The sequence below is a fragment of the Eptatretus burgeri genome, chromosome 5 (assembly GCF_056783735.1).
Source record: "Eptatretus burgeri isolate ZD-2024b chromosome 5, Ebu_testis_v1, whole genome shotgun sequence".
Lineage (NCBI taxonomy): Eukaryota > Metazoa > Chordata > Myxini > Myxiniformes > Myxinidae > Eptatretus > Eptatretus burgeri.
The window spans coordinates 94,021,949-94,032,857 of record NC_140965.1 but is presented as its reverse complement, the minus strand read 5'-3'; the positions used below and the strand labels follow the sequence as shown (position 1 = coordinate 94,032,857).

Genomic DNA, 10,909 nt, shown 5'->3' with positions numbered 1-10,909 from the left:
TCCAGGGCGTTGGAGTGAGGTCGCGATATGCAAATTCATGGATCAAAAAGCATTCACGCCCACTTTTCCTCGGTCCAATGGGGAGCCAGTTAGAGGTGAAGGGTCGGAGGCAAAGGGTCAAGGGTGAAAGAGCGAAGCCACGGGGCTTATATAAACGGCTGCGTTCGTCAGTAAAGACAGGAGTTGTGCGGAGTTCAAGAGAGTCGTCGGTGGAGCTGGAAAGAAGTGGGAAAAGTCAAGAGTGAAGAGTTGGGACGAGCCAAGAGAGGAGACGGAGAGGGCGAGTAGACGGAGCTGTGGAGAGGTGGTGGCGGCGAAGGCGGACGAGGGGGTGCTCGCGTCGGTGCCGGGAGCTGCAGAGGGAGAGGCCAGCAACGCGACCGAGGTCGAGGAGGAGACGCTCGCCGCGGGACCCGAGACAGGGTGATATCCTCCTTCCCCCGAGCATCAGCAACCCCCTCCTGTTTCCCCCCCCGCGCTGAGATAGTGCGACAAAGGGGGCCCCTTTCCCACCCCCTACCAGACACTGTCCGCGAGGCCCGCGGAGTTGAGGCACCCCCGCCACTTCGCGTCTCATCATCAGACGGGTAGGCCCGACCCGGTCTCGGCCCCAGGCCCGCCTCATCCTTGAGGGTGGTTCTTTTCTTTTGCTTTGGGAATATGTGTTGTCGGCGCCGTCTGTGAAGTAAAATTGTATAAGTGTTGCCGTGTGCCCGGTAGTCGGTTAGATCTGCATTGTTGCATTTGCTTTTTGTGTAATATTGTGTTTCTTCTTCTATTACATTTGCTTTTGGTGTAATTGTATATGTGTGCTTTCCGTTCATCGTGAAATAAATGTGCTTATTGTTGAACTGTTTTCCCGCTTCGCTTCGTCTTTTCTTCCATTGAATCTCCATCTTGCTTCACGTAAAGGGTTGGTCGTGGGCTAAAATGCCCGATAATTAATCGAACCGTCGAGGCCGACGAATAACACCGCTCGGTTATCCCGATAGTACGGAACGGGTCGCTTAAAGTGGCCTGTGTCCAAAGTCGACCTGCGGCGAGGTGCGATCGCCCGGTCTACCCTCCGTGTGGGTACTTAGGTAGGTCGAATTTGGCGAGCAACCCTATCCCACGTGGGGGCCGATTGGCACGATCGTGGTGAGACCGAAAGGTCCACCCGTGACTAGTTCCCGGCGTTAGTCCGAGAGGGTCACGACTGGATTGTCCGTCCGGTGGGCGACGTTCCGCGATTCGAGTTACGTGGCCGTCCGCACGCCGGCGGGCGCGAATCTGCAACAATATAAAAGAGCCGAGTCCTAAAAGTTTTGTCTTCACCGGAAGAAGGAAGAAGGAAGAAGGAAGAAGGAAGAAGAAGAACGTGGAGCTCTTTTTGAGCCAGCGTTCGCAACACGACAGGCTAAAATGGCCACAGTAGCGGATTCAAACGACACAACCAATGAAGTTTTCAGAGGTATTTGCCCCTGTTATGTATTGAGTCAGTGCAGTGAAATATAAATATGTCCCCACAATGTAATATTTAATGCAAATAGGGAGGGGGAGGGGGCGGAGGGTGAGGTTCCCTGGGAAAATTTTTGATCATCAGACAAAACACATTATTCGTTCTCTAACGGTTTCACCAGAGGGGACTAGAGGTTTGCTGTCGTCCCTCCGTCCCACCTGTGGGTTTTTTTTTCATCCTTTTTTCTCCCCAGACTCTTTAACATATTCAACTGAAACTTGGTACGTGACTTTATTATGATGAGTTACAGAACAGGTTCAAGTTTCAGTGCGTTTCGTCGATTTTTCACAGACTTCTGTCCTTTTTGGACGGATAAAATGTCATGTCGGTAAGCTCCACTCAGCCTGACTGAACACACCAGAGAGTGCAGCACTGACACCTGGGATTGGTCATCGGTCACAATGGCACAATTGTCATTGTTTCCACAATTTCTGGTATTTTCAGGAAAGAAAAAAAGTTGCTGAGCCTTGGTCCATTAGGGTCTCCAGTACATTCACTTGACTGTTAAGGAGAATCCCTGTTCACACAGCTGTTGAAGGACCACCCAACCAGCCAACGGTAAAGGACGAGATCCAGCACCAGATTCAGCACCGATCCAGTACCACATTCAGCACCATATCTAGAACCAGATTCAGCACCATTTCCAGCACCAGATTCAGCACCACATCTAGTACCAGATTCAGCACCATTCCCAGCACCAGATTCAGCACCGATCCAGTACCAGATTCAGCACCATATCTAGTACAAGATTCAGCACCATTTCCAGTACCAGATTCAGCACCACATCTAGTACCAGATTCAGTACCAGATTCAGTACCAGATTCAGCACCATATATTACCAGATTCAGCACCATTTCCAGCACCAGATTCAGCACCATATCTAGTACCAGATCCAGGACCAGATTCAGTACCAGATTCAGCACCGATCCAGTACCAGATTCAACACCATATCCAGTACCAGATGCAACACCATATCCAGTAGTAGATTCAGCACCATATCCAGGATCGGGTTCAGCACCATATCCAGGACCAGATACAGCACCATATCTTATCCAGCAGCATTTCCAGCACCAGATTCAGCACCGATCCAGTACCAGATTCAGCACCATATCTAGTACCAGATTCATCACCAGATTCAGTACCAGATTCAGTACCAGATTCAGCACCATATGTAGTACCAGATTCAGCACCATATCTAGTACCAGATTCAGCACCACTTCCAGCACCAGATTCAGCACCATATCTAGTACCATATTCAGCACCAATTCCAGCACCAGATTCAGCACCGATCCAGTACCATATTCAGCACCATATCTAGTACCAGATTCAGCACCATTTCCAGCACCAGATTCAGCACCGATCCGGTACCAGATTCAGCACCAGATTCAGTACCATATCCAGGACCAGATTCAGTACCAGATCCAGTACCAGATTCAGCACCAGATTCAGCACCAGATGCAGTACCATAACCAGGACCAGATCCAGCACCACATTCAGCACCATATCCAGTATCAGTTTCTGCACCATATCTTATCCAGCACCATATCCAGTTGCAGTAGAGACTGGTCGTCGTACTACAGTAGTAAGTTTGGACCCTGATTGGCCTGTGGGTGTTATGAATGCGAACGCCAAGATCGCAGTGAGAAAATCATGAAAATATCATGAAAATGAGAACGATCCATAACCGGACAGCTGATTGGCTGGAGGATTACATGGGAACATCGACTTGTGGATCAAAGTGTCGTGAAGTGGACAAACGGTGAAGACCGGATGATGCCAAGGTGTGTTGTTGCGCGAGCGCCGGTTATGGAAGCGCTACGTGTATCATGGACACCGGGATTGCTTACTGGCCCCCTCCCCTCCCCCGGGATTGCTTACTGGCCCCCTCCCCTCCCCCGGGATTGCTTACTGGCCCCCTCCCCTCTCCCGGGATTGCTTACTGGCCCCTCCCCTCTCCCGGGATTACTTACTGGCCCCCTCCCCTCCCCCGGGATTGCTTACTGGCCCCCTCCCCTCCCCCAGGATTGCTTACTGGCCCCCTCCCCTCCCCCAGGATTGCTTACTGGCCCCCTCCCCTCCCCGGGATTGCTTACTGGCCCCCTCCCCTCCACCGGGATTGCTTACTGGCCCCCTCCCTCCCCCGGGATTACTTACTGGCCCCCTCCCCTCCCCCGGGATTACTTACTGGCCCCCTCCCCTCCCCCGGGATTACTTACTGGCCCCCTCCCCTCCCCGGGATTACTTACTGGCCCCCTCCCCTCCCCGGGATTGCTTACTGGCCCCCTCCCCTCCCCGGGATTACTTACTGGCCCCCTCCCTCCCCGGGATTACTTACTGGCCCCCTCCCTCCCCCGGGATTACTTACTGGCCCCCTCCCTCCCCGGGATTACTTACTGGCCCCCTCCCCCCCCCCCGGATTGCTTACTGGCCCCCTCCCTCCCCGGGATTGCTTACTGGCCCCCTCCCCTCCCCGGGATTGCTTACTGGCCCCCTCCCCTCCCCGGGATTACTTACTGGCCCCCTCCCCTCCCCCGGGATTGCTTGCTGGCCCCGATCCCCCCGGGTCTCCTCGCACACGTGGTGGGTGGGAGGAGTTCGAGGCGAGTGCGCGTGCGTCATCCGTACCATCGTTGTTTTCTGTACTGTACTTCGCACTGTATTGGTGTCGTGCTGTCTTATGAGCGCGAATTGTCCGTGACACTGCACTGCGCACCGTGTCCGTAAGATCATCTCTCTGCGTGAGGGTGGAGGAGCCGGTAAGGTAGTGCACCACCCCACCACCACCACCCCCATTCATCAAATTTCCCCAATGTCTGTTTACTCGTCTGTCCCACGTCCACTGTGCGAAGTGTTTCATTCGATCGGTCACTGAGGGTCTTTAAACGGTCTCTCCACGTAAATATAATCTCAACCATTAAGAGGACCCTCTTCAACCACCAGTCCTCCACCACCACAATCAAGGCGGTTTGGCATCCCATCCATCCCACATGAACCTGCTGCTGAGTTATGGCAATTCGTGCCGTGTCTTCGGGGTCTCTCGACCTGTTTCTTTGGTACTTTGGTACTTTGTAGCTTTCTTGGTTTGCTTTGTCTCCCTGACGCACGAAACAGTCCGTGTGTTCAGTGACCAAGCATCTAGCTTGCCGAGCCAACCTTTCCTTATCAGTGCTTAAGCCAACCTTGAGTGCTTAAGCCACTTGGTGAGCGCTCTACAAGAACCTTGGTAACTGAACACACCCCTGTTGTTCGATATATTTGATTATTATCTATCTATAATTCCAGCAATCTCTGTGTCTGTCTGTCTGTGACCGCTGTTTCTCGCCAACCACTTGTCCGATCTAATTGAAACTTGCCAGGTATATTGCTGGGGCTCTGTGGATGTGCCTTTTCAAGGTTTGATATTAATCGGACAAGTGGTTCCCAAGTTATGGCCATTTATTTACCAAACCAATGACAGGACACGGTGCTATGACATCACAATTGACATCACAATTCTTCTTCGTTTGATATGACGTCACAATTGACGCTGGGGACCTGAGTATGTGCCTTTTGAAGGTTTGATATCGTTCATCATCTGTTTCAGCTGTTTCCCAAGTGTTTCCCAAGTTATGGCCATTTATTTACCAAACCAATGAGAGACACGGTGCTATGACATCACAATTGCTATGACGTCACACAATTGACGTCATTTTTTTTTTTTGCACGTACGGCCACGCACGTACTGGCACGCACTAGTCTTTTAAACTTTGATAGGACTCGTGGACTGGAGGAGCTTGTACATGTGTCACGTGCAGGAGAAAGATGTCAGTGGACTTACAAAGCCATTGGTAGACAATGGCCTGGGCTGGCACTGGCAGGAAAGCCTAAGAGGTATGCTAACTCCTCTTCGAGATGCTTAACCGAAGTACGTAATCCCAACCAAGCGATAAACTGCCACCCTGGTGCTTCACATGCAAGGCAATGGCAGGAAGCACCATCAATGTACTTTTACACGAATTACACAGACATTAGCAAACATGACTTTCCAATGACGTCACAAAGAAGTTTGTATGGTACATGGGATTTGAACCTAGTTAGTTGTTTCCCTGCATCATGACTGAGTCAAGGGTTGAGTTCAGGAACTGTTGCCAATCAAAGCTTAGACTGATTTACGAATGCCAACTACTTATTTATTTACTGTTGATGTAAAATCGAGGCTCATGGGGAAAAATCATGATGTTCGAGGGATAAAAGGTGATGACTTACACCAGTCGGACACAACAAGGAATGGAGGAGAGTTGAAGAGGAAGAGAGGAGGAAACACCATTTTCCCAGCTACCCAAACAGTTCCTTTTGTTTTATCACACAACTTGTTTGTCTCTGTCATGTACTCCAGTGGAATGTGTATTTGTGGAATTTCTTGTACCTCTGTCACCACAAACTGAGTGTGCCTTTGAAGGGGAGGGAACAGAACATTCCTATTGATAAGTTCTGTGATTTGAATAATTATTCTCAGGAAGACAAATTTGTTAAAAAAAACAAACAAACACAAGGCTTTGAGAGATACCTATAACAACATGCTCTAGATGTTATGGCAACATGAAGTAATAGGCACAACCAACTTATACTGCTATGTTTATGGGAGGGGTGGAGAGGAGTAGCTATCATTTTGTTGGGGCACGACTATGCTGTTGATGCTGTGCCCCGATACCATTCCACCGGTACTCATTTTGCCAGCCTCAGAAGGATGACAGGCTGAGTCAACTCCACCTGATGTTAATTCAGCGGAAAACGAGGCTCGAACTCAGAACCTGAAGATCCCAAGCCAGCCACGCTCACCACTAAGCCGACACCAGGCTTTTAAAAGCACGCTACACAGCTGAGAGGCGAATGTGCATACCTCTATTGGCTATCCTAGCAGCCCTGTCGATGGATTGAGGACTCTGTCTATGGGTTAAGTTATTGTGTTTCATGTTTTAGAAGCAGGCAGGGCCAGTTGATTGAGGATTGCAAAGGATGGACAGACACTTAGGCTGGGAATGGCCCTTTTGTCCTCCCATGAGGAAGGAAGAAGGATGGCAGAGCCTTTTTGGTGGGCAGGCTCATGATTGACCACAAGGCAGAGTTTCTCACTTGCCAGGTTCCCATACAGGTGAGTACATGTGTCAGTGGTTTGTGCTGGTGCTATGGGGAGTAATTTGATTATAAATTAATTATATTGTTGTAATTGCTTCTTGCTTCTGCTCTTTGTGTTGCATGTTCATCTGATGTGTGAGATTTCCGTTTATTTATTTTTTCCATCCTGTATGTCCCAATATTTACTAGCTATTCATTTATTCATTCATTCAAATGCCGATGTGTGTGTCTGAATGCCGTCTTTCCCACACAAACCATTATGGTTCAATTGACAACCCCTGGGGAATTGAATTGGGTTGATTACCCCATTAACCGACGTGGTTTCGATCTGTTCGGGAATGTAAAACACATTCTTCACTCTGGTGAATTTTGCAACCACACTGCGGTCATTTGTAGAGTTACTCTCGAGCGTGTTCGGTCTCCATGCCAGCTGCAGTTGCTATTACAGTGGTTCAGCTGCAGTTTCTGTAAATCGGTTCAGTTGTAGGTGTTGTTAAAGTGGTTCAGCTGCAGTTGCTGTAAAGGCGGTTCAGCTGCAGTTGCTGTTATGGTGGTTCAGCTGCAGTTGCTGTTAAAGTGGTTCAGCTGCAGTTTCTGTTAAAGTGGTTCAGCTGCAGTTGCTGTTAAAGTGGTTCAGCTGCAGTTGCTGTTAAAGTGGTTCAGCTGCAGTTGCCGTTAAAGTGATTCAGCTGCAGTTGCTGTTAAAGTGGTTCAGCTGCAGTTATTAAAGCGGTTAAGCTGCAGTTGTTGTTGAGGCAGTTCAGCCGCAGTTGTTAAAGTGGTTCAGCTGCAGTTGTTAAAGTGGTTCAGCTGCAGTTGTTAAAGTGGTTCAGCTGCAGTTCCTGTTAAAGTGGTTCAGCTGCAGTTGCTGTTAAAGTGGTTCAGCTGCAGTTGCTGTTAAAGTGGTTCAGCTGCAGTTGCCGTTAAAGTGATTCAGCTGCAGTTGCTGTTAAAGCGGTTCAGCTGCAGTTATTAAAGCGGTTAAGCTGCAGTTGTTGTTGAGGTGGTTCAGCCGCAGTTGTTAAAGCGGTTCAGCTGCAGTTGTTAAAGTGGTTCAGCTGCAGTTGTTAAAGTGGTTCAGCTGCAGTTGTTAAAGTGGTTCAGCTGCAGTTGTTGTTGAGGCGGTTCAGCTGCAGTTGTTAAAGCGGTTCAGCTGCAGTTGTTAAAGTGGTTCAGCTGCAGTTGTTAAAGTGGTTCAGCTGCAGTTGTTAAAGTGGTTCAGCTGCAGTTCCTGTTAAAGTGGTTCAGCTGCAGTTGCTGTTAAAGTGGTTCAGCTGCAGTTGCTGTTAAAGTGGTTCAGCTGCAGTTGCCGTTAAAGTGATTCAGCTGCAGTTGCTGTTAAAGCGGTTCAGCTGCAGTTATTAAAGCGGTTAAGCTGCAGTTGTTGTTGAGGTGGTTCAGCCGCAGTTGTTAAAGCGGTTCAGCTGCAGTTGTTAAAGTGGTTCAGCTGCAGTTGTTAAAGTGGTTCAGCTGCAGTTGTTAAAGTGGTTCAGCTGCAGTTGTTGTTGAGGCGGTTCAGCTGCAGTTGTTAAAGCGGTTCAGCTGCAGTTGTTAAAGTGGTTCAGCTGCAGTTCCTGTTAAAGTGATTCAGCTGCAGTTGCTGTTAAAGCGGTTCAGCTGCAGTTGCTGTTGAGGCGGTTCAGCTGCAGTCGCTGTAAATCGGTTCAGCTGCAGTTGCTGTAAATTGGTTCAGCTGTAGTTGTTGTGAGAGTGGCTGATGTGTGGCCATACACGTGACAATTCTCATGTCAGATTCTTCTTCTTCTTTTCTAATGGCCGCAATTCTGACTCAATCAGAGTCTCATGCCCCCTTGCTGTGAGTTGTGTGTTAGCTCTCATACGAGCCTCGACAAGGTATACAAAAAAAAAAAATTATACCACCTTTCTTGTGGGGTCGGCCAGGAGAAGCTTGGCAGTTTTCTGTCATGAAATGATTATTTGTGTTTTTTAATTTTTTGTGTGTGTACAACACCATACCTGGCAACCTTTTTTGAAGGAAAAGCGGTAGGCTGGCGTCGCATGCGTCCCTTGTGGGTCCGGGGGGCATGCTCCCCCGGGAATTTTTCCCCAAAAAATGAAGCAAAATGGTGCAATCGCCTGCATTTTGAGACCACAGTTAGCTGAAATATATCAACATATTGTTGTGGTTACCAAATTCGCAAACCACCATTCAGGTCCCTTAGGTGAGGTATCTCGGTAAGTGCATGTGTAGTTAGGCCCAAACCCGTTGTCTAGTGGGAATACATGTCATTTATACGTGCTGCGACTCTTCAGGATAGCCGTTTTTCTTTTACTATCTTTATTTTGGACCAACCGCCATGATCACAACCATAACATCAACCACCGACCACAACCACCGCTTCACCACAACCGCCACGACCTTCACGCACACCTCACAACCGTAGCATCGCCACCGTTCTTGCCCCGCTGTGGGTACCGGTGTTGGATTCGTGCAGAGCGCGCGTCGAACAGCGTGTACAAAATCACGGATTTTCTGCTTCAAAAACGGATCAAAAACGACACACGCCCACTTTTTGCCGTCCAATCGGTGAGCGAGGGGCGATTTGGCCCCGCCTCCAGAACGATCGATATATGCAAATTTGTGGATCAAAAAGCCTTCACGCCCACTTTTTCTCGGGCCAATGGGGAGCGAGGTGAAAGGTCAAAGGGAGGGGGTCAAAGGCGAAGTTACGGGGGGATAAAAGGACCGTGTTCGTCAGTCAGAGTCGGTCGGAGAGTCAAGAAGAGGAGAGTCGGAAGCAGAGGGTCAAGACTTCGCGGGCGGTGGAGCTGCTCGTCGTGTGCGTTGGAGTCGGAACGGAGGGGACGGAGCTGTGGAAAGGCGGCGACACCAGACGAGGGGGTGCTCGCGTCGTGCAGGAAGCTGCACCCGAGGGAGGCCGACAGCGCGACCTGGCCGAGGTGGAGACGCTCGTCGCATATAATAAAGATCCTCTATACCCCGAGCATCAGCAACCCCCTCCTGTTTCCCCCGCGCTGAGATAGTGCGACCAAGGGGGCCCGTTCCCACCCCCTGCCAGGCACTGTCCACGAGGCCCGCGGGTTGCGGGGCCATCGCGCTCCGCGTCTCATCACCAGACGGGTAGGCCCGACCCGGTCTCGGCCTCAGGCCTACCCCATTCTTGGGGGATTTCTTTTCCTTGGTTTTGGGTATGTGTTGTCGGCGCCGTCTGTGAAGTAGAATTGTATAAGTGTTGCCGTGTGCTCGGTAGTCGGTATTAGCTCTGCACTGTGTTTTCACTTTTATGTTTGCTTTTTGTGTAAATGGAATTGTGTTTTCTTTTTTTGTGTGCATTTGGTGGAATTGTATTTGTGTGCTTTCCGTTCGTCGCGAATAAATGTGCTTTATTGTTGAACTGTTCTCCCGCTTCGCTTCGTCTTTTCCTCCATTGAATCCCCATCTTGCTTCACGTAAAGGGTTGGTAGTGGGCTGAATACGCCCGATAATTAATCGAACCGTCGAGGTCGACGATAACACCGCTCGGTTATTCTGATAGTACGGAACGGGTCGCTTAAGTGGCCCGTGTCCGAAGTCGACCTGCGGCGAGGTGCGATCGCCCGGTCTACCCTCCGCGTGGGTACTTAGGTAGTTCGAATTTGGCGAGCAACCCTATCCCACGCGGGGGCTGATTGGCTCGATCGCGGTGAGACCGAAAGGTCCACCCGTGACTGGTTCCCGGCGTTAGTCCGAGAGGGTCACGACTGGATTGTCCGTCCGGTGGGCGACGTGCCGCGATTCGAGTTACGTGGCCGTCCGCACGCCGGCGGGCGCGAAGACCGCAACAATATTTTTTAGAGTGAAAAAGAGAAAACTTAACATGGTTGATCTACTCACCAATCTTTATTTTTCTAAGACATCATGATCATCAGTCACGTTTACATAAATTACTCACTGTCCAAGCTCCACATGTATGTGCCCATTACGTGTACACAAGAGTTTACATAAACTCACTGATACATCTTTATGAATGAAATGACTGGCCACTCCGATTTCATAACATATTGTTGCGGATTCGCGCCCGCCGGCGTGCGAACGGCCACGTAACTCGAATCGCGGCACGTCGCCCACCGGACGGACAATCCCATCGTGACCCTCTCGGACTAACGCCGGGAACTAGTCACGGGTGGGCCTTTCGGCCTCACCACGATCGTGCCAATCGGCCCCCCGCATGGGATAGGGTTGCTCGCCAAATTCGACCTACCTAAGTACCCACACGGAGGGTAGACCGGGCGATCGCACCTCGCCGCAGGTCGACTTCGGACACGGGCCAC

General features: G+C 50.2%; 1 protein-coding gene across 1 annotated transcript in view; it reads left to right on the top strand.

Annotated features, from left to right (window-relative positions):
* Positions 1–4,099: 4,099 nt before the first annotated feature.
* Positions 4,100–10,909, top strand: part of LOC147026976 (zinc finger and BTB domain-containing protein 12-like) — a 41,046-nt gene continuing 34,236 nt past the window's right edge. Inside the window, exon 1 of the mRNA XM_085882923.1 lies at positions 4,100–4,257. The gene's annotated coding sequence lies outside the window, so the exon portion shown is untranslated. The remainder of the gene's footprint in view (positions 4,258–10,909) is intronic.